Source organism: Nycticebus coucang, chromosome 1 (assembly GCF_027406575.1).
Source record: "Nycticebus coucang isolate mNycCou1 chromosome 1, mNycCou1.pri, whole genome shotgun sequence".
NCBI classification, from domain to species: Eukaryota; Metazoa; Chordata; class Mammalia; order Primates; family Lorisidae; genus Nycticebus; species Nycticebus coucang.
Window position 1 is genome coordinate 133,579,688 of NC_069780.1, and position 24,204 is coordinate 133,603,891.

Consider the following 24,204-nt stretch of genomic DNA (forward strand, 5'->3'; position numbering starts at 1 on the left):
TAGCACAGTGTTACGGCACCAGCCACATACACCAAGGGTGGTGGGTTGGAATCCAGCCCAGGCCAGCTAAACAACTGCAACAAAAACTATCTATTTTGTACAATGTATATTATTTGGTTGACCAGTACACTAAAAGCTTTGACTTCACCACTATACAATTCATTCATGTAACAAAAAACCATGTACTCGGCAAGGGGATCTGAAGTCAATTTGCACCGAACTATCACCTGGAATTGCTGCAGTTCCATTTTCAATTTCACGATGATTTTCTTGACGAAGAACTCACTAACTCGTCTCCAAGTTCGATACATTCAGCAAACAATGGCAAGGGCGAGCCACCAGAAACGAACACCTGATTTTCATGGTAAACATGGTAATGCTGTATTAGCTAGTGGAGCCACTTTCTGAATTGCTGTATGGACATATTCAGTGACACAAATTGGAATAGAATGGAACCTGTCCCCTGTTGGCAGAGTCAGCCCAAAGGAATGGAGAGATCAGTAATCATCCCAGCTGGTGTAATACTGAATTGTTTCAGAACCAACTCATAATTGATGCCAAGTAAAAGCACTGTGTACCCATTAAAATATGGCATTATTGAAATAAAGTACATTTGAAACCTTCAAAAAAGAAAAACAAACCATGTACTCTCTAAATCTATTGAAATTAAAAAAAAAATCAAAGAACTTCAGAGACACACAAAGAATACAAATAAATGTCTCTGTTACTTTTTCTTATGATAACCTGCTAATATTCTAAGACAATACACATGAATATATCTTCATTCCTTATGAACAAATTCTATTAATATCCCTGGATGAGAAGACAGGCAAGAATAAATATGTTAAAATACCCACATTTATATGTGGATCTAATAAAGCCCCTATTAAATTCCCAGCAGGAATTATTTGGAGAGGTGAATGCTTGACAAAATAATCCTGAAATTCATGTAAGAAAACCTGTGAGAATGACAAGTAAATTTTACAAAGAACATTTAGGGAGACCAGGACTCCCAGATGTCAAAATATAAAACCACAATAACTAAAGGTTTATAGACAACACAAAAATATGAAAACTAAAGGAATAGAAAAAAGCACCCAAACAGACCTTTGGATAAATAATTATTATAACATATAATAATAATTTAATATATATTATAATGCAATTGGGAAGAAATGGATTAGTCAATAAATAATTGAGGATCAAGTGTTAAATACTGGAAAAAGTCAATAATTTAAGGTTTTGATGTCCTCTATCTATTGTTAACCTAAAGAACAGAGAGGCTGTCTAAAAGAAAATGATATTTATCTGGGAGTAAGCATTATGATGGAAATACAGGGGGTGTATTCAGGGAGGGAAAGGAAGATTTTTTAAAGGAAAATGGGAAGATTACATAATTGTTTTGAAACAATTATCCTTGGCTTCAAGGATCAATAATAAGGGTGGCATCCATCTAAGGCTGGGCAGACAGTTCATGAGCAAATGTCCTCACAGAAGAATTTGTGTGTGTGAGGTTATGATGACCTTCGTGCCAAGTTATGCTTTCACAGAGCTTTTAGTGATAGTTCTTGTTATCAGGCATTAGTCATTAATGTGTGAGAACTTTCTTCATGGCTTTCCTTGACTCCATTTGTCAGGGTTTTGACACAGGTGACTCCATTTTGATTTTGACAACTTTTGCTCCATCTATCTATCCATCAATCATATCCCAGACCATAAAAATGAAAAGCGTTTCTTAACACCTGCGACCTCAGATCCCAGGCCCTAGGAGGCTGTGTTAAGTGGTTTCTATTTAGCATACTGCACCGCAGTGATTGGTTTACTTGTCTCTTGGCCCTACCCAATTGGGAACTCAGACTGAGACAAGAGCTACCATCAGTACCATTGCTGCTTAGATCATATTAGAGGCTCAATAAATGTAGAGTTAATGACAGAGGGGAGGGAATGCTACGTGCCCTGGATTGCAAGCAAAGACTCCATTCAACAGTTTTTCTTTTCTTTTTTTTTTTTTTTTTGAGACAGAGTCTCAAGCTGTTGCCTTCTGTAGAGTGCTGTGGTGTCACAGCTCACAGCAACCTCCGACTCTTGGGCTTAAGCAATTCTCTTGCCTCAGCCTCCCAAGTAGCTGGGACTACAGGTGTCCACCACAACATTCAGCTATTTTTGTTGTTGTTGTTGCAATGGTCATCACTGTTTAGCAGGCCAGGTTCAAACCTCTAGCCTTGGTGTATGTGGCTGGGCCCACTGAGCTATGGGTACTGCCCATTCAACAGTTTTTATTATTCAACCAATGACTGATGGTTGCGTTCCTGAAGACTTGCTTTTAATTGTGCAGTAGTCTCCTCCCCTTATCTGCAGTTTCACTGTCCATGGTTTCAATTACCTGTAGTTAACTGCAATATGAAAAAATAGGCGGGGCAGGGCCTGTGGCTCAGTGAATAGGGCGCCAGCCCCATATAGTGAGGTTGGCAGGTTCAAACCCGGCCCCAGCCAAACTGCAACAACAACAACAACAACAAAAAAAAGCTGGGTGTTGTGGCGGGTACCTGTAATCCCAGCTACTTGGGAGGCGGAGACAAGAGAATTGTCTAAGCCTAAGACCTGGAGGTTGCTATGAGCTGTGAGGCCCCAGCGCTCTAATAAGGGCAAAAAAGTGAGACTCTGTCTCAAAAAAAAAAAAGAAAGAAAAAGAAAAGAAAAGAAAAAAATAGGTAAGTATAGTACAATAAGGTAGTTCAAGAGAGAGAGAAAGACCACAATCACACAACTTTTGTTATAGTTGTTCAATTTTATTATTAGGTATCATTAATCTTTTACTGTATCAATTTATTAATGGAACTTTATCATAGGTACGTATTATGTAGCAACAGTGAGGTTTGTAGATGTAGACATGGTGGAGTGTTTTATTTTGTTTTGTTTTTGTATTTATTTGTTTTGGCAATATCTTTTTATGCAAGCTGGCAGGTGGACTGTCCCTCTACCATTTTGGTGCTATGCAGAAAGAATTAATGTTTGTGTTATGTAAGTAATAAGGCCTCTAAAGGCAATTCAGGACAAAAGTCAAGGTAGCAGAATATTTTTCCATTTATATATATAATCCCTCATTGTCTTCTAAGGAAGATGGATGATCTTTGCTTGTTATTTTCCTCAGGTCAGCTCGTCCCTACAAGCTGAGGACAGTAGTCTTGAGCACAGCTATGCAGACTAAAGATGGAAGCTGAGTAAGAGGGAGAGCTGGTGGCTGACAGGAGGGAAGAAAGGGCTAGGGAGAAGTCTGCTGAAGATTTTTTAAGGAAATTCTCTGAGCTGTGTGATATAAACCTTTTCATCTTTCTCTCCTGTGAAGTATTCAGTAAAATTTACATTACTTACTAATGCTGTGTGAGTGAATTTTTTTCTTTATGAAAATATGATGACAGCTGACATATGGATCATTCAATCAATTTAATTGTACTCCAGATTTTACTCCTAATTATATTCCTGAAACTGCTTTCACTAAAATAGCCAATGATCTGAGTATTAAAATAAAAAACAATGTGTATGTAGGGATTTCTACTTTTGTCCAAGACAGAATATCTGATACTATATTTACCTTTTTACCTTAAAGTTAGCATAGGTAGGTGTTGGGTGTCTAGTGGACCCCAACCTGGGATGATGGTCAGCCAGGGAGATGATGCTGTGGAAATCATGAAACTTACATCAAAGTTGTAAGGGCATACACTGGAAGCCTGTAAGGGCATACACTGTTTCAGGGGCCTGGTGGCAGCATGAGAACAATGCAGCTCCTGTCCTGCTTCCCGGAATCCTTTTACTGGGTACATAGCAGAGTATACAAGAATGCACAGCAGTCAAGGTTAAGAATGAGAGAGGGTGGGCAGCGCCTGTGGCTCAGTCGGTAAGGTGCCAGCCCCATATACCGAGGGTGGCAGGTTCAAACCTGGCCCCAGCTGAAATGCAAACAAAAAATAGCTGGGCGTTGTGGTGGGTGCCTGTAGTCCCAGCTACTCGGGAGGCTGAGGCAAGAGAATCACTTAAGCCCAGGAGTTGGAGGTTGCTGTGAGCTGTGTGATGCCACGGCACTCTACCGAGGGCCATAAAGTGAGACTCTGTCTCTACGAAAAAAAAAAAAAAAAAGAATGAGAGAGGGGATTGCCAGTTATAACACAGAAGCCCCAAGGCCACAGCCCCCAGGAAGGTTGGGTAAAGCATAAACAGGGACATAGGCACTGGAACATCTGAGGTGGCCAGATAATGGTGCAAACAGGAGAGAGAAGGGGGAGAGCACGTCTTATCTCCTCAGGCAGACATCTCAGCTTCTCTATCCTAAGCTACTAGTAGATGGTCTCAGCTTGCCTGCGCATCTGACTTCCCTATGCAGGGATAGTCACTAGACATTCCCTTGACCATGCACTTTACCCTGAGTTGGTAGGTCCGTGAGGAATTCAGCCTGCTACCTCCCACGGGTGGGAAGGTAAGACATGAGCAGAGAAAGCATGGAATGGGCCAGGTCAACCGATGGGATACTGAATAAGAAAACACACTGCAAGATAAGGAGAGCCACGAGAGTCGCAGAATGTTAACATAGACGGAAAAGTGAGACATGAAGAGAGAAAATACAAAAGCAGACAGTGTGAGCAAAAGGGATGCTGAGTAAGAGAACATACAGGAATAGTAACAAGATAAGGTTAACCATGACTGTCTCAAAAACATGACAGAAAGAACACAGGGCACATTATACATCACAGTGCCCAGTCCAGCCCTCAGCCCCCTCCCCCACCAGTGGGCGTTAGATAGCACAACACATCCAAGCCTGATCATATAAGGTGAAAAACTCCCCCCACCGACAGCAGAGAGGGGATACATCCCTACTGTTCAAGAGCAACAAGGAAAATAGACAACATCAGGAAGGAGGAGAGGCCAGATGAGAGAAAAAAGGATGACACAGACACCCCAGTGGTGCCGTCCCCTGGGATGTGTACCCGCTCCCACCCCTTCTGCAGTGTACTGTCACTTGCCAGTTATGACACAGAAACCCCAGGACCACAGTCCACTCAGACATGTCCTGCTCTTAACCCCTTTGACAGTAAACTTTCGCTTTAAATAAACTTTGCTGCTTCAAAAAAAGTCTCCTTTGGGGCGGCACCTGTGGCTCAGTGGGTAGGGCACTGGCCCCATAGACCGAGGGTGGTGGGTTCAAACCCGGCCCCAGCCAGCTAAAACAGCAATGGCAACTGCAATGAAAAATGGCCGGGCATTGTGGCGGGCGCCTGTAGTCCCAGCTACTCGGGAGGCTGAGGCAAGAGAATTGCTTAAACCGAAGAATTGGAGGTTGCTGTGAGCTGAGATACCAAGGGCGACAGAGTGAGACTCTGTCTCAAAAAAAAAAAAAGTCTCCTGCTTTCATTCTTTGATGGCAAGAACACAGAAACAGAGGAGTTCAACAGCTGGTAACAACTGTACATTCGGACCACATATATAAACAATGATTTTCAAGACATTGACCATTAAGTAGCAAAGAACAGTGAATCTGAGACATGCAGGAAACATTTGTGGAAGGAAAACACTCTTGAGTATCCCAGCTCCCTGCCTGGAGACACCGGGAGAGGAAAAAAGGCAGAGCCCAGTGGTCTCCCTGTGCTGAGGAATGTAGTTTGGAATTTGAGGAGGCCAAGGTGGGTGGACTTTGCAGGCGGAGTCTTGGAAAGAAGGAGGTAGAGAAAGTCAGAGCCCAGAGTTCTGCAGTGGAGGCCCCTCCAGTCTGGCTGAGTACTGACCAGTGCAAACATGTGAGGAAACCACTGAGCAGAGGAGAGAATCATGGGCTCAACTCAGACCCACCTTAAGAATTTGTCCTAATTGTTACATGTGCACCCAGAGGCACACAGTGTGGCTGTGCACGTTGTTTACTGCTCAAGTACCTTCAGCCAGGGAGCTGAGATCCATTCTGCGCTCTTCTTTCTGGCTGTGTCCCCTGTACCTGGGACAGGGATCTGGAGAGAATAGAGAAAGGAACCTTATCCACTTTCACACAGAGATGCTATCTACTTACCAGGCGGTGAGAAAGTGAGATTGCCTCTGCCCAGATGGGGCACTGTCTCCAGCTTTCACAAAGGCTTATGTAACTGATATTTCTGATAATCCCATCACATACCTCAGCCCACGTTGGGTCTCAGCCACCACTGCACTGGGCGGTTTCATGATTGCTCCCTATCGCCTCAGCAGGTCATAGCCTTCCTTGAGCTTTCCCAAGGGCAAGATTTCAATCTGGGAATCTGGGAGAATTAATGCATTTAGGAACATTAATTGGATAAATGCTCCAGCGCTTTGCCTTTCAGTGAACAATTCTAGGGTGTTCTACATACTTCTCAGGGGTTCCTGGCACCCTCTGCAGCCCATCCTGATATTAGTTTGTCCTTTTTCCCTGTCTCACTCATTCACTCCTGTTTCCTGGGATCACCTCTCAATAAATTAACAGTACCCAAGCCCTTCTCTCAGTGTCTACAGAGTGGCAAGTGGAGTCAGAGATTAACTAAAACATCACTGATGGACAAGCAGTACCTTGTTCTCACATGGGCAAAATGAGACGCTGCAATGCCATTCCCCAGCAAAAGGCGCTCATCAGCAGGAGGCTGGTTAAATAGATTTGGCACATCTGTAAAGCAGAATATTACACAACTTTAACGAATGGGCAAAGACAGGTGCATTCAGAGTGGCACATTCTTGTAATCCCAGCTACTTGGGAGGCTGACGTGGAAGAATCCCTGAGTCCAACACAGTAAGATTCCATTTCTTTAAAAAATAGAGAAAAAAGGGCAGTGCCTGTGGCTCAGTTGGTAGGGTGCCGGCCCCATATACCGAGGGTGGTGGGTTCAAACCCGGCCCCGGCTGAACTGCAACCAAAAAAAAATAGCTGGGCATTGTGGTGGGCGCCTGTAGTCCCAGCTACTCGGGAGGCTGAGGCAAGAGAATCACCTAAGCCCAGGAGTTGGAGGTTGCTGTGAGCTGTGTGAGGCCACGGCACTCTACTGAGGGCCATAAAGTGAGACTCTGTCTCCACAAAAAAAAAAAAAAAAAAAAAAAAATAGAGAGAAAAAGGGGCAAATCCTCTGTGTAATCATATGAAAAGAGTTCCACAATATAACTCAATAGATACAATTTTCTCTATGTTTTCATACTTTGTGTGAAATAGGGAGAAATATAATACACATTGTATATGCCTTAAAAAAACTTTGGAAGAATGGAAGGATACCTAAACCATTAGGAGTCATTAATTACGGTTGTGGGAGGATTAGGAACTGGGCATATTGGGGCAGTGGTGGGAGGGAGACAATTCCTCATACGCAGATACATACACATATGAAGAGAGGGTGCCCCCCAAATGTAGACACATTGTAAGAAAGGACAAGACAGGCCAGGCATGGTCGGGGGCTCACACCTGTAATCCTAGCACTCTGGGAGGCCGAGGCAGGTGGGTCACCTGAGCTCAGAAGTTCTAGACCAGCCTGAGCAAGAGCAAGACCTCATCTTGCTAAAAACAGAAAAACTAGCCAGACATCGTTGTGGGTGCCTGTAGTCCCAGCTTGGGAAGCTAAGGCAAGAGGATCTCCAGAGTCCAAGAGTTTGAGTTTGAGTTCAGTCCCTTAGACTGGCATCACAGCACTCCCATACGGATGACAAAGCAAGACTCTGTCTCAAAAAAAAAAAAAAAAGAAAAGAAGAAGAAGAAGAAGAAAGAAAGAAAGAAAGGAAAAATTGTATTAAAATTATAATAATATATACTGATAACAAAAGATGAATACAAGTCACGTTGAGCACCTCTTGTAATTACAGAAGTTAAACACGACCTGAGTATTACACATTTAATGCAGTTTTATCCTTTCTTAAAATGAATATACATTTTGGGGGCACCTCACAAAAAAATCCTCCCCGAATGTCACATTTCTTTCCCATACCACCCTCCCTCCTTCCCCTCATAAATGAAGTGCATGAACAGATTCCATTTCCTCATCTCTTGTAATAGACCTTTTATTCATTACTTTGTACTGTTTTTTCTTTTGTAGAGACAGAGTCTCACTGTACCGCCCTTGGTAGAGTGCCGTAGCGTCACACGGCTCACAGCAACCTCCAACTCCTGGGCTTACGCGATTCTCTTGCCTCAGCCTCCCAAGCAGCTGGGATTACAGGCGCCCGCCGCAGCGCCTGGCTATTTTTTTGTTGCAGTTTGGCAGGGGCTGGGTTTGAACCCGTCACCCTGGGCATGTGGGACCGGGCGCCCTACTTTGTACTTTTGATCTCTTACCACTGCCCTGAGATTGCTCACGTACTTGTCAGAAACCCCACAGATCCTTTCCTTAGTCTACTTCTTGGCGTTGTTTGATCCTATTGACTCAAATCTCCTTCCTCTGTCTCTTCTCTCATCACATCAGCCCTCTCACGCTGTGGCCCAGCCCTACTATTTTCTTTCCTCTCTCACACTAAAGTAATGTCTCCCCACCTCCTGTCCTCACTGTTTCTTTTTGTCTGGCAAAGTGTAACTCATCCTTCAGGCGTCCATTTAGATGTTACTCTACTAGGAAGCTTTCTGCTTCCCTTTAGACTGAATTACCTCCCACAGTATTTGATATTTCCTCTGTCACAGCGCTTTTCATGCTGTATGACAAGTATTTGTCTCATTCTCCACCTCTGCTATTGAATAATAAGTTCCTTGAGAATGTGACCTTGTCTGCTCTGTCCACCATTAATTGTCCATTTTTCTTCCAGGACTTATTAGTTATTATTATTTCACATCATCGTTCTTGGTATAGTTCTTGACAATATAGTTGTCAGATTATATGCACAGAGCTCACTAGCTTTGGGACCTAAGACAATTCAAAAATTGAAGAACCACACCTTCAGACAAGAATGGTGTGAGTAATATCTGGATATTATTCAGCGCTGCATTTGATGAAGATAAAAAGTGAAATTTTATAGCAGATCTCTGTCATTTGATTCTTTTTTTTTTTAAACAGAGTTTTACTTTGTCACCCTGGCTAGAGTGCCATGGTGTCATAGCTCATAGCAACCTCAAACTCTTGGGCTCAAGTGATCCTCTTGCCTCAGCCTTCCAAGTAGCTGGGACTACAGGCGCCCTCCACTATGCCCAGCTATTTTTACAGATGGGATGTCACTCTTGTTCAGGCTGGTTTTGAACTTGTGAGCTCAGGCAATCCATCCACCTCAACCTCACAGAGTGAGCCACTGTGCCTGGCCCTGTCATTTGATTTTTTTTTTTTTAGATAGAGTTTCACTTTGTCGCCCCCTGGTAGAGTGCCCCCAGGCATCATAGCTCACAGCAACCTCAGACTTGGGCTCAAAGGATTCTCTTGCCTCAGCCTCTAGAGTAGCTGGGACTATAGCCACCCGCCACAAGGCCCTGCTCCGTCATTTGATTTTTAATTTCTATCTTATTGTGGTCAGAAGACCCTGGAATGTGGTTTTGCATATAGAAGAAAGGTATGTTTAATCTTGGAAGAGTATGAGAGGCTTGGCAGGTTATAAAGAAGATTTGGTAAGGAAAGCAGTGAGCAAGAGGGAACGATAATATGTGTAGGCAGGGGCTGCATTGATGCCATAACTTTAATGTAAATTAGAAGAGTCTTTGGCTTTGGATTTGGAAGGAAAAAGCGTTGGCTTCCCACTGCTTGACAATTCAACCTAATGAACCCAATTGTACCTCATGAGAAGAGATGTATTTTCAAATCTTTTTTTTTATTATTAAATCATAGCTGTGTACATTGATATATTCATGGGGTATCATTCACTAGCTTCACAGACCGTTTACCAAGTTTCACATATACCCTTGTAAGATGTATTTTCAAATCTTATAAACATTTAATGCAGTACTTATTTGTGCAAGGCACATTACAAAGTGTTGTGGGGTTACTAAGAAGCAATTTTACAATTTAGTGAGAAAACTAGGCATGCATTAGAACAAGGTAAGTACTAATAAAGCACTGTGCATTTATTACTGAAGGCAACATAGCATGGTGGTGAATTCAAACTGCCTGGGCATAGGCACTATCTCTACCATGACCCAGCTGTGTGTCCTTAGATAAGCTATTTAACTTCAGCTTGATATTTTTACTAAAAAAGAGGGATAATAATTGCATCTACCACAAAGTATTTTTTTTTTTTTTTTGTAGAGACAGAGTCTCACTTTATGGCCCTCGGTAGAGTGCCATGGCATCACACAGCTCACAGCAACCTCCAACTCCTGGGCTTAAGCGATTCTCTTGCCTCAGCCTCCCGAGTAGCTGGGACTACAGGCGTCTGCCACGACGCCCGGCTATTTTTTGGTTGCAGTTCAGCCGGGGCCGGGTTTGAACCCGCCACCCTCCGTATATGGGGCCGGCGCCTTACCGACTGAGCCACAGGCGCTGCCCCACAAAATGTTTTTTAAAAGGAAGATATGTATATAAAAGCATTTAGCATCATAAACACTGTATTTATTTATTTATATTATTTATTAGTTAATAATTATTATTTATCTCTAAATGTTAGCTGGAGTGTACTATTTAACAGCAATAAAGAGATGGATTTATTCTGGCTTGGAAATCTGTTTGCACTGATATAGAAAAACATGTACCATATATTAAGATTTTTTAAGTCATATTTTCTATAATGGCTGAATTTAAAAAAAAATAAAAATCTATACATTTTTGTCTTTGTCTTTAAGATTACATTTTGTATTGTCTTTAAGATTCAAAGAATAAAAAAATTTAAAAAATCTTCTAGACCAAGCCATCAAGTGCCAACTCATAAATAGCAGGTTTGAGACCCAAGGCTGAGCTGCCACTGAGCGTGGAAGAACACCAGCTACATACTATCCAAGGGTGATAATATTATGACTCTCATACTGACCCTTGGAACAATGCTGTTGGAAAATTATTTCCTCTTCGATCCAGGTCTTTCTCTGTAGTGTCAGCTACCACTGGGATTTGAAATGCAGGAAAAAAACTACATCAGTGTATAAAGAATATGTTTGTTCATAAAATAAATATTACTGCAATCTCAAATATTAGAAAGATGAGTGAATTTACAAATATCTAAAAACATAGAGTAACAAAAGCAATTGCCAAAGAAAGCTTACTTGCAATATCTTTAATAAACATTTCTGAATGTTATTAGATACATTAGATAGTTAATATTTTCCTTATGTATCAAAAGTACTAAAACATGAGAATGGTATACCCCAATATAACACTGGTTGTCTACAAGGAGGAAGGAAGGGGCCCTCTCGTGTGTATATGTGGACTGAGAAGGAATAGGTGACGAACCAGGAGACAGTGTTGAAGGCAGCTGAGCCACCTTCTCAGGTAACTTACTCATGACTTCTGAACGCCTTGACTCTTATTTCTTTTCTTTTCTTTTTTTATTTTTGTTTCCCTTTCTTCTCCTTCCTTCCTTCCCTCCCTCCCTCCCTCATTCCCTGCCCCACTTTCTTATTTCCTTTCTTTCTTCAGTAAAGCTGATGTTGGAGTAAATTTTTTTTTATTTATTTTTTGAGTAATTTTTAAAAATTTTGTTTAACAACTATATTTTGTTACATCTCTTAAACTACCAAATATAGGAACAACATATTAGGATTAATATCTGGATCATCTATTGTATTAAAAACCCCACATCATTGCAGTAGGAATGTTTCAGTTTTCTTCTCCTGAGTAACAAATTATCACAGACTAGTGGCTTAAAACAATACTCATTTACTATTTCACAGTTCTGTAGGCCAGAAGTCTCCATCAGACTCAACTGGGTTTTCTCTGTGTGTCTCATAAGACTAAAATTAAAGACTCAGCCATGGTGTACTCTTATCTGTGGTATATAGTCCTCTTCCAAGCTCATTCAGGTTGGAAGAATTCAACCTATGGGGGTTATTGGATTGGGGTCCTGGCTTTCTCTCAGAATGTCAACTGGGGGCTTTCCTTAGCTTCTAATTTCTGCCTATCATTCTCTACCATGTAATTCTCTCTAAAACAGGGCAGTGTGCTTTTTTAAGACCAGCAGGAGTATTTGCTGTACCTTAAAATATCTTTGCTTCTTTCATCTGCTAAATCTTCTTTCAAAAGAGCTCATCTGATTTTCTCAGAACTACCAAAGAGAATCTCCATTTTGATTAGTTCAAAGTCATCAGATTAGGGACCTTAATCTGAAAAACTCCTTTTGCCATTATTATGAAGTGGCATCCCATAAAATTCACAGGCTTTTCTTGTACTTGAAGGGAGGAGTTTATGTAAAGCTTGCATGTTTGAGGGCATAAATATTGGGATTATCTCAGGATTCTGGTTTTCATAGTTCATCCTCTGTCCTTAGTGTTTTATTCCCCTCTCAAATGCAAAACGCATTCACCCATTCTTAAGGCCAAGAGTATTACCCCATGAAATCATTAATTCAATATCTTAAATTTCACCAACTCAATGTGTAAAACGTCTCCATCTAAATCACTTAACTCTGGTGGAAATGGGGCCCCTAGGTGCAATCATTTAAGAAGTCTGAAATATTGTTTCTGGGGCACAACTCCTCTTCACTGATGCCTGTTTGTTGAGTAACATTTACACCTGACAATGGATTGCTGCTGCATACCTTATGGCTTTGTGGATAAAACCTCATCTAGTTTCCAATGGTAAACTCAAGCTCAAATTTAAAATTTACTCGATGACCTAAAGATAGGCATTTAGTCTCTTCCAGAACCCAGTAGCAAGCCTAGGAATTGTTTCTAAAGGGGAGAACAGATATACAGAGGATGATGTGGATTTGCTCCCAAATCCTAGAGGTAAGTCCTGAAAGGTCCTAATGGTGCTTGTAAGAGGGATTATACACACACACCCTAAACACTTTGAGTATCATGGTCACTGATATCATAGTCATAAGGCCTAAATGGTAGAGCAACTTGTATTTCAGCCTGCACTTACTATCCACTCAAAATTGTCAGCCAAGATTTAAAGAAAAACAAAAAACAAGGACTAGATGACCTTGATAATAGAAGAACATAGAGCATCTGTGTTTACTTTCTGTCTCTGTGTCCAAGAGCAGTGATGAAATGCTTTCATAGATGAGACAAAGAAACCATGAATCACTACGTTTGTCTTTTGTTCTCAGTGGAAATAGAGACTCAAGAGTTGAGACAACTTAAATTGCAGAGAAACAAAGTCTAAAAATGGAATCTGTCCAGTTATTTAGCAAATAGATCTAGGCAGCATCCTCAATATGATGTATGTTGTCTCTACTACAAAAAAGTCTACCAAGCATTATGCGTCTTTTAGGGGTAGGTAGTGCCAGAGACAGCAACTTGTAATTCACCTTTGGAAGAGTATCTTGATATGTTACAGACCACTGGATCCTCAGAAATTTTACTGATCTGGCAGGCCCTTGAATTTTTATAAGGCGTATCATTTATTCTCTGGTTTAAATATCCCCTATTAAGGCATTTAAAGAACTTACTACATCCTGCCCATCAGACCAATGAACATAATGAGTGTGGTATACCAATGTGATGCTTTATGGAGTTTAAAACAATCAAGGTCTTTGCTGACTAATTTTGGCAGAGAACAAGAGAACTGGCATAGCCCTGAGACAAGACTGAGAAGGTGAACTGCAAAAGCAAAGTGCTTCTGGTGGTCCTTGTAGATTACATAAAAAGCATTTGTCAGGTCAACAGCTGCACACCAGGGACAAGTGGCTCTCTTGATTTGCTCTAGTGAATTTACTATACCTAGAAAAGTAGCTATAATGGGAGTCTGATTAACTACCTGATTAGGGTTTTTTTTTTTGCAGTTTTTGGCTGGGGCTGGGTTTGAACCCACTCCCTCCAGCATATGGAGCCAGTGCTTTACTCCTTTGAGCCACAGGCGCCGCCCAACTTAAGCCCCCTAATTAGTTTTGTAATAATCCACATATACGTTCTGAGACCCACCAGCTGGTTTCATTGGCCAAAGACGTGACTTAAATGAAGAACATGATAAATATCACCACCCATATGTTGTCCAAGACATTGATAACACCAATCTCTGAAATTTCCCCAAGGCATATGGTATTGCTTTTGTTTTACTATATTGAAAAAGAAGGAGATTTCTAGGGGCTTTCCTTCAACTTTTTCTATTATAGTGGCCTTTTTATTTACAGGTCAGAAAGCCAATATAGGAATCTTTTCAGTGTCTAACTAGATCTATTCTAATTAGATGTTCAGAAACTAGGAAATACTACAAGGTAGGTTTGTACACCCACTGAACACATTATATAATAATTTGAAGTGCAGCCCAGATTCCTTCTTGTTGTTTATTAAAGCCCTCACCTAGACCAGGGGCCCTCAGTGGCATTTTGGATCTCTATAAATTAATGTAATTTCAGAGATATGTTTATTAGTCCCTGAAAAGTTCAATCATTCTAGTCACAGGTTCAACTGGGGAAAGCTGGGTGGAAGATTTAGTGTATATACTTGTGGTTCTCCTGTGAGTGTCCTTCCTCAAGGGAAGGTGGCCTATCCTTTGATCAAGGGATGCTGAGTTTATGAACTAGTTTAGGTCTGGAAAGCAGATGAGATACGATGAGTCCCCACTGTGGTAACTCGAATCAAGTCTGTGGTCACTAGATTTGAAGTTCTCTTATTACATAGATCAAGGAACATGTTGGCAGGCTATCTAATTTATTCCTACATACTGTTACTAGCTGTTGAACTCGGGTTCTTGTCTTCTCTGATCAAAGAGAGAAAGCAAGAGACAGTTTTGAAGCAGCAAGCAGCAAAGTTGTTAAAGCAAAAATTCACTTTTATAAAGGTTTAGAGCAGGCATGTGTCTGAGCAGACTATGGCCCTGGAGTTTCCGTGTCATGTTCAGTAAGTGACAGTACTCTCCAAAAGGGATAGGAGCAGGTACACATCCTAGCAGACAGTGGCTCTGGGGAATCTGTGTCATCCCTTCTTCTCTCATGTGGTTTTTTTCTCCTTCTTTGTCTTTTTCCCTTTTTTCCCTTGACCAATGGGGATGTTGTCCCCTCCCTGCTCTCAGGAGGGGCAGTTTTTCACCTTATATGGTGATACATGGTGTGTCCAAAGCCCCCTGGGGAGAACTCACAAACTGTAATGTATAAAGTGCCCTGTGTTGTTTCTTTTTTTTAGAATTAAATATTTATTTATTTATTTATTTTTATGGTTAAATCATAGCTGTGTACATTAATGCGATCATGGGGCACCATACACTGGTTTTATAGACTGCTATTATGTTTCTTGTGACAGCTGTGGTCACCCTTATCTTATTTTTATAACAGTATGTTCTATTACTCAGCATCCTGTTTATTTACACTTCGTTTGCATATTTCTTCTATTTGTGTCTTATTTTCCTTACCATAACATGCCATGACGCTTTTGGTTACCCTTATCTTGCAGTGTGTTTTCTTTTCTTCCTTTCTTTCTTTTTTTTAAGAGACAGAGCCTCACTTTATTGCCCTCGGGAGAGTACCCTGGCATCACACAGCTCACAGCAACTTCCAATTCCTGGGCTTAGGTGATTCTCTTACCTCAGCCTCCCGAGTAGCTGGGATGACAGGTGCCCGCCACAACGCCCAGCTATTTTTTTGTTGCAGTATGGCTGGGGCCAGGCTTGAACCTGCCACCCTCGGTATATGGGGCCAGTGCCCTACCCACTGATCCACAGGTGCCGCCCCACAATATGTTTTCTTATTCAGCATCCCATTTGTTCACACAACCTGTTTTGTACTTTCTCTGCTCGTATCATACATTCCTATGTACGCTAACACGTACTGTGATCAATTAGCCATCATCAAGATCCTTGTAGGTCAGAATTTTTTGAAACCCCTTCCTCGCCTAGGCCCATATGGTGAACGCTTGTGTTTGGCCATTAAGTGATGCCACTGGATCTGTGCCACTCTGGGATCCCATCATCCTCACTGCATCAAGAAACCAGTCTCGATGATATCATCTCCCACCACTCTACCTCCTTTTCCAAAGAAGAACACCTCCTTTTCAAAGATGTTTGCACTCTCTTCAACTAATTTCTTTCTCCATGCCTTAGTGAAATTAATAAACTCTGTCTCCTCTCAGTGGATAAAGAAGGAAAGGGTAGGGACTAATTCTTCATGTGATAATTTACTTAAACACTATGTCTCCGATCCTTTGAATACTTTCAATTACATTATGTGAGGGCAGTTCTGGCATCTCAGCCTCATTAAATGTAGGCAAGACTTGAGTTGTAGTTTTAGTCAACAAATCCAGCGAACTGTTAGAGCAAATTTTAGTGGCATGAGCTAACTTATTAAATTTAAAATCACCAATAAGTATACCTATATCAATACATTCAGCCCTATCTAGTGTTTTTTAAAATTATTCTCAGAACCTGTTCACACACATAGTCACTGGGTTTCTGCCAAAATAAAGTAGAAAAATTTTGCAATTACTTTGGAGAGGAATCTATTCCCTCCTGTTTCACGCTTTGTACTTGTCCTCCTGATGCAATGAAGAAATATAATGGCAATGAACAACTTGTTATACTAAAGATTAGAAGGAGCAGATCTTGATGAGAATGTTTATCTCCTTGCCAGGGAATTGCTTCAGGGAAAACTATCACAGGTTATTCAAGCATGGAAATGCTTGCCTACTCAAAGGAGAGAAAGCTGAGAGACTACAGCCATCACTTCATAACACCAGAGCTGCAAAAGTCAGGAATGACTAAAATTATTTTAATATTGAGTCAATAACTTGCTAGAAAGGCTCAAGGTTTCAAGATCCAGGCAGGGTCCCCCATTTTGTTGTTGTTATTTGTTTTGGCTTATTCTCTGATGCAAAGTCTTCCCTTGAATGTAAGACATACTTAACCATAATGTTGGTTTTGCTTCCCAAAAGACAAATTTTTTGGACATTTCATTGTTAACACGCAGTTAAAGAAAAAGCCCTACTATCCTTTAATTTTCTTCTACCTATCCACCTCTCTTCCCACCAAAACAAAACAAGCAAAACAAGATTCCTATTTATTGGTAAAGATGCTAAAGTTACCTAAACAATAAAAGAGAGAAAACAGTGGTGCAGTGGGGAGAGGGAAAATAAGATTTATTCAGAGCTAGGCCTGAAGAAAGTGAAAATTAAGTGTGCGAGAGAAGTTCTGGAGTTTTCTCAGGATGCAAGAAATTACAGAGATGGCCCATAGTCTCTCAGCTTTGCTCAATTCCTTTAAAACAGACAATTTGGGTTATGAATTGGGTCCTATTATTTTCTTCAAGCATCTGGAATTAAGTAATGAAATCCCTTTTAGTTATGTCTAGCTGCTTGAGAGTGTTTCCTTAGGCTCAGCGCCTGTGGCTCAAGCAGCTAAGGCGCCAGCCACATACACCTGAGCTGGTGGGTTTGAATCCAGCCTGGGCCTGCCAAACAATAATGACAGTTGTAACCAAAAAATAGCCCGGCGTTGTGGCGGATGCCTGTAATCCCAGCTACTTGGGAGGCTGAGGCAGGAGAATCACTTAAGCCCAGGAGATGGAGGCTGCTGTGAGCTGTGAAGCCATGGCACTCTACCCAGGGTGACAGCTTGAGGCTCTGTCTCAAAAAAAAAAAAAAAAAGTGTGTTTCTGAGACTCTGGGTTTATATTAAACTTTCTTATGTTTGTTGGTAGGATTCAGTTCTTCTCCGGCTGTTGGTTTGGAGCTTCAGTTCCCCAGAAGCTGTTGGCAGGAGACTTCACTCAATTCCTTGCCATTCCAGCCCCTCCTGAGAGGCATTTCACAAAGTGGCACTACTGTCATCAAAGTGAAAGAGCAAGAGGGCAAGAGACGTGGCGCTGGCAACGTGTGACACACCTTCGCTTTTGCCATATCTTATCCACTAGAAACAAGAAACACTCCAGGAGATTTAGCCTACCCTATGGAAGGACACAAGTGCCAGGAGTTGGGGATCATTGAAGGTCATCTTAAAAGTGTGCCTACATGGTGGGTATGAAGGAAGGGCACAGGGGGAGACCACTGAAGGGTGGGAAGCAGGCGTCCTGGGAATGCCGGTTGTTAATGACGTTCTTTGTCAGGTATACAGGTAATCAGTAACTACTGCTGCTGGTTCTAGGTAACAGTAAGCTGACAGAGCAAGGGAAATACAAGTACTCGTCACTAGAATTTATGCCTACTTATTATGAAATCTAAAAATGAGAATGATTATAATTCATATGTGACAAATACTTTCATTATAAGTGTTACTCTACTGCAACCATGTATTTTTTTTTGCAGTTTTTGGCTGGGGTTGGGTTTGAACCCACCACCTCTCTGGTATATGGGGCCGGCACCCTACTCCTTTGAGCCACAGGCGCCACCCAACAACCATATATTTTATAGATGTTAATAACGAGTCTGTAAGTACAATGGACAGGCTCCACTTCACTCATTTGGCATACAACATGAAGAGGTATCTCTTTTCACATTTCAAAAATTTCTCTCCTCTCCTTGGAGTTATTCACAACGCTCAACAACCTATCCAAATAAAGAAACTGATTGAATAATCTCAGAGAGTTTACCCCGAAACCCTGATTTCCATTTGTTCATAAAAAGAATATCAGAAATTTGGATTTGTTTCTTATGACTTCTGTTTTTCTTTAAGCCCAGAAAACCTCCCCCATGCTTAGTCTACAAAAAATATTTTTCTCCTAACATATTTGTAGTATTTATTTATTTATTTATTTTTAAGATTTTGTTTTATTTATTATTAAATCATAGCTGTGTACATTAATGTGATCATGGGGCACCATACACTGGTTTTGTAAACCATTTGACATATTTTCATCACACTGGTTAACATAGCCTTCCTGGCATATGCTTAGTTATTGTGTTAAGACATTTATATTCTACATTTAGTACATGTACCCTTGTAAGATGCACCGTAGGTGTAATCCCACCAATCACCCTCCCTCCGCCCATCCTCCCCCATCTCCTTCCCCCTTCCCCATATTCTTAGGTTATAACTGGGTTATAGCTTTCATATGAAAGCCATAAATTAGTTTCATAGTAGGGCTGAGTACATTGGATACTTTTTCTTCCATTCTTGAGATACTTTACTAAGAAAAATATGTTCCAGCTCCATCCATGTAAACATGAACGAGGTAAAGTCTCCATCTCTCTTTAAGGCTGCATAATATTCCATGGTGTACATATACCACAATTTATTAGTCCATTTGTGGATCAATGGGCACTTGGGCTTTTTCCATGACCTAGCAATTATGAATTGGGCTGCAATAAACATTCTGGTACAAATATCTTTATTATAATGTGATTTTTGGTCTAGTAGAGGAATTATAGGATTGAATGAAAGCTCTATTTTGTAGTATTATTTTAAACATGTAGCTTTTGGATATTGTCCCGACCTGCAGGACAGCAACGGGGGACGCAGGAACCACCTAAAGGAGAAAAACAAACAAGGAGCACGAGAAAGGGAGACAAGACAGTTTTCTGATCAAGTCTCAGACTTTATTGAAAAACCTGTGCCTTATAAGCATTATGGGGAAGGTGGGTGTGCCTTGTTGGGAGGTTCAGAGGAGTTCTTAACTGGGGATTGGCTAGAGTAAGTAAGATGGGGCATAAGGTGATTGGTTGGCTAGTTGCCGGGTAAAGTTACCTGGAAAAGGTGAAACTGTTTTTTACTTAAAGAGGAAGTAAGGCCGAGCTGTACCTTATATGGCTTCCGACAGAATATGAACGTAATCTCTGTATATGTGTGCACGTGTGTGTGTGTGTGTGTGTGTGTGTGTGTGTGTGTGTATGTTAGATGAGATAAATTGTTTTGGGAGGTGAGGGAAATACCTTTCTCCATTCCTGATATGCCCTTCCTTGTGGAAGTAGCTTTACCAGTACAAATTCCTGACTTCTTCCCCAGAGAAGAAAGGATGACACAATAGGTTTTCAGGATTGGAAAACATAAATGGCTCAGCTACATCCTCTTCCTCTTGGGAGGAAGCTGCCCATCGCCCACCAGAAGCGTATACACTTCCCTTTTCCTCTACCCCATGTGTTGTGGGAAGGGGGGCAGGTGAGGGGTGCTATGGTATTCCAGTGCTGAGTGGGTAAGTCCTTTTAAATCTCAGTTTCTGTATTTGAAATTCGATATGCTTGCAGATATCAACCGTTTTTCAAATATTAGCTTTATGACTAAAAATGTGGTATTGTAGTTATCTATATGACCTTTTTGTTGTCTTATCCTTCAATTATTCAGAATATGATGGAAAATTTACTCTCAATGGATAAAAGATTTAAATTTAAGGCACAAAACAGTAAAATTCTAGAAGAAAGAATGGGTAAAACTCATGACAAAATTGTCCTGGGAAAAGATTTTATGAAGACGCCCTTGGCAATTGCACCAATACCAAAAATAAATAGGACATGATCAAGCTAGAAAGCTTCTGCACAGCTGAGAGCACCACAACTAAAGCAAACAGCCTTTGGAATGGGAGAAGATATTTGCATGCTATGAATCTGACAAAGGACTGATAACTAGAATCTACAGAGAACTCAAATTAATAAACAAGAAAAGAGCAAGCAACCCCATTTACAAGTGGGCAAGAGACTTGAACAGAAACTTCTCTAAAGATGACAGATGAATGGCCAACAAACACATGAAAAAATAGTCATTGTCCCAAGTCACCAGGGAAATGAAAATCAAACCCACTCTGAGATGTCACCTAACTCCAGTGAGATTAGCCCACGAAATCCCAAAGCTGCAGATGCTGGCGTGGATTTGAAGAGAAGGGAACACTTTTGCACTGCTGGTGGGATTGCAAACTAATACAACCTCTACGGAAAGAAGTATGGAGAATTCTCAAGGTACTAAAAGTTGACCTTCCATTTGATCCCACAATTCCAATTCTAGGTATCTATCTAGAAGAAAAAAAAAATTATTTTACCACAAGGACATTTGTATTAGAATATTTATTTCATATTGATAAGACAGGGAAGCAGACGGGGAAGCAACCCAAGGGCCCGTCAACCCATGAATTGAATTACAGGCTGTGGTATATGAATACCAAGGAGTACTGTTCATCCATAAGAAAAGATAGAGACTTTACATCTTTTAAGTTTACCTGGACGGAGCTGAAACACATTCTTCTTAGTAAAGCATCTTAAGAATGAAAAAAAAAAAAGAATATCCAATGTACTCAATACTAATATGAAACCAATATATAAACAACTACATGCCCACATGAATGAAAAAACCCAAATTAGTCTAGCAAGGGGGAGGGGAGAAGAAGGGGAAGGGGAAGAGGGGGAGGGAAGGTGTTTGGTTGGATCTCACCTAATGTGCACAATGTGAGGGTGTTCAGCACACTCTCTGGGTGAAGGGCTCAACTACAAACTGAACTTGACCTTAGAAATGAAAACAATGTAACCTAATCATTGGAACCCTCATATTAATTTGAAATTAGAAAAAAAAGAAAATTCAGTTTAATAAATTAATGACCACCTTAGTTACCATCTAAGTAATAGTCGGTCAATTTTGACCAAGTTATGGGAATACTGATGTTAAACGTTGTTATTAATATTACCCCAGCCCCGGGGTTTTAGAGTCTTTCAGTTCCTTCTCCTCCGACAAGTACAGGTAAAAATTATATCCACTGAGCTTTAAGCCACTCTCCTTGCCCTCCCCCACCCTTTTGGAGTCCCATATGTTTGAGACAATACTAGGCATTGTGGAATAGGGTTATCTTATAATGTTACCAGAGACCATTGGAACAATTCTTTAAATTTTACATGACACCCTACCACATAGATTGTTGTTCTTAACTAAGGCGTGCCAAGATTGCCCTTGTGTGTGGACTACATAAAAAAAGACTGCATGTCTACACCTGTGGATTGTCCTACCTCATTTTCCTGTTTAGACTTAGGAAAATCATTTCCTTTTTCTTCTTGTTTCCTTAAACTCCTTCTCTCCTTCAAACAGCTATCTCTTCCTAGGTGGCCCATTCAACCTAGAATCTTGATCTCTAGATTAAGAACTAGAAAATGAATCTCCCTTTCTTCGAGGACTGAGGAAGTGTGGTTGGTGGCCTAATCTTCATTTCTTTCCAGGAGGTGAGGTGTAAATATTTGCATTGTTTTTCTCATTCTGTAAGAAAAAAGAAACAATATAAAAATTTATATATTTCATATTTAAAAACAGTCTGAATATTCATGTCTTGCCATATAATATTTTAAAATTCATTAGAACTTTGGATTGTACTAAGAGCACTTCTAATTTTGATACATCAATATTATAAATATTATAAATGTTGTCTTTAAAAAATGTATCTCAGATTTTAAATTAATAGCTTATATTATAAAAGAGAATGTTCATTCAGTGTTAGATGGACCCACACATTGCCTTATGTTTGGTTGAAGCTCACTACAATCTGGAATTTCAAGATAGTTGTAATTATATACTAATGTGCATAATGCTTGGAAAACTGTCTTCTCATTTAACGTGATTTGATTTCAGATCAATTCAAACTTCCTAAGAATGTTTGAACTCCACAGTCGTAGGACCTTATGACTCATCAACATTTGAATTCTGCATTTTTAGAAACAGTGACTTAATTTACATCAAATAGCTCCGAAGTATAACAAGGTCTGTGATTTCAGTGAACTGATGACAATTAAACAATGGGAAATATCTGGGTCTCCAACTTCTTTTTGCATAATCCACCTGTCTGGTTTGTGTGGGACTATCTGCATTTCCTCAAATGCCACAGTAAAATATGATCTTGATCCATGGGGATATCAGTTGAGTTGGTGTCTCAGATCTCTTCACTTCAAAAGGTCATAATTTGGCAGTCCTGAGCTTAGGGACATGAAGCTGGACCTAGGAGTAAAACCTAGTCCTCCCCCATGCAACTTTGTCCCTCTTCCTTACTGTAACTTGGGAGCAAGTTATTCAACTTCACTGAATCCCTTTTCTCATCTGTAAAATAAGATGATTTACCTTGCAGGATTACTGTAAGGTTGAATATACAAGGTAGGACAAATAAGTTCGCAAACTCCTCCTTGAAAAAGTGCTACATAATTCAATTTAGGAACTCTTTTTCTGGAATGGCCATGAGAGCTGTTGTTGTACAAACTCTGGCAATTAAGTTCATGAATTCATTCTAGAAAAAATGCTTTGAAGAGTGGAGTAGATGCTGGTGTTGGTGCATAGCTTCCCAAGGGGAATGCTTCAGAGGTGATCATAGTGATACTCATCAATAAGGTATGCAACACATTTTCTAGGATGAGTTGATGAACTTAATTGACCTCATATATTAACATGCATTTAGCATGTTAATGCTCAAAATAAATGGTGTTAACTGTGACAGTATTGTATAACAATCCCCCAAAAAATATCTTTAGAATTTTTTACGATCTAGCTTTCAAACAAACAATACCTCCAATACCTCTTTGCTTTATCTTTTTCAAGATATTCCATGGAGTAGGACCCCCAGAGTGAGAACATAAGCTGTATTTATCCTGCAAATTCAAGGAAGTCCTAGTGTGGTGGAACAGAGGGCCTTGAGAAACTGAAGAAGTTTGTGGGATAAAACTTATCCTCCAACCAATTACCCTCCCTCCACTCATCCTCCTCCCTCCCCCACCCGCTCCTCCTCCTCCTTCATCTTGGGCTATAGTTGGGTTATAGCTTTCATATGGAAGTGTGGTTGATTATATATTGGTTTCATAGTAGAGATGAGTACATTGGATACTTTTTTTTGAGACAGAGCCTCAAGCTGTTGCCCTGGGTAGGGTGCTGTGCCATCACAGCTCACAGCAACCTCCAACTCCTGGGCTCAAGCGATTCTTCTGCCTCTGCCTCCCAAGTAGCTGGGACTACAGGTGCCTGCCACAACGCCTGGCTATTTTTTGGTTACAGCCATCATTGTTGTTTGGCGGCCAGGGCTAGATTCAAACCCGCCAGCTCAGGTGTATGTGGCTGGTGCCTTAGCTGCTCAAGCCACAGGTACCTAGCCTACATTGGATACTTTTCCTTCCATTCTTGAGATACCAAATCTACTTAGTGTAGAGTATAAATGTCTTAACACAAGAAGACCAAAAGTCACAATATAACAAAGACATCTCTACCAGAATGTTTATTGCAGCCCAGTTCATAATTGCTAAGTCATGGAAGAAGCCCAAGTGTCCATCGACCCACGAATGGACTAGCAAATTGTGGTACATGTATACCATGG

At 40.7% G+C, this 24,204-nt stretch overlaps 1 pseudogene; it reads left to right on the forward strand.

The window, feature by feature from the left end:
* The first annotated feature begins 261 nt into the window (after positions 1–261).
* LOC128589910 (cytochrome c oxidase subunit 7B, mitochondrial-like) lies at positions 262–504 on the forward strand (annotated as a pseudogene).
* Positions 505–24,204: the final 23,700 nt, after the last annotated feature.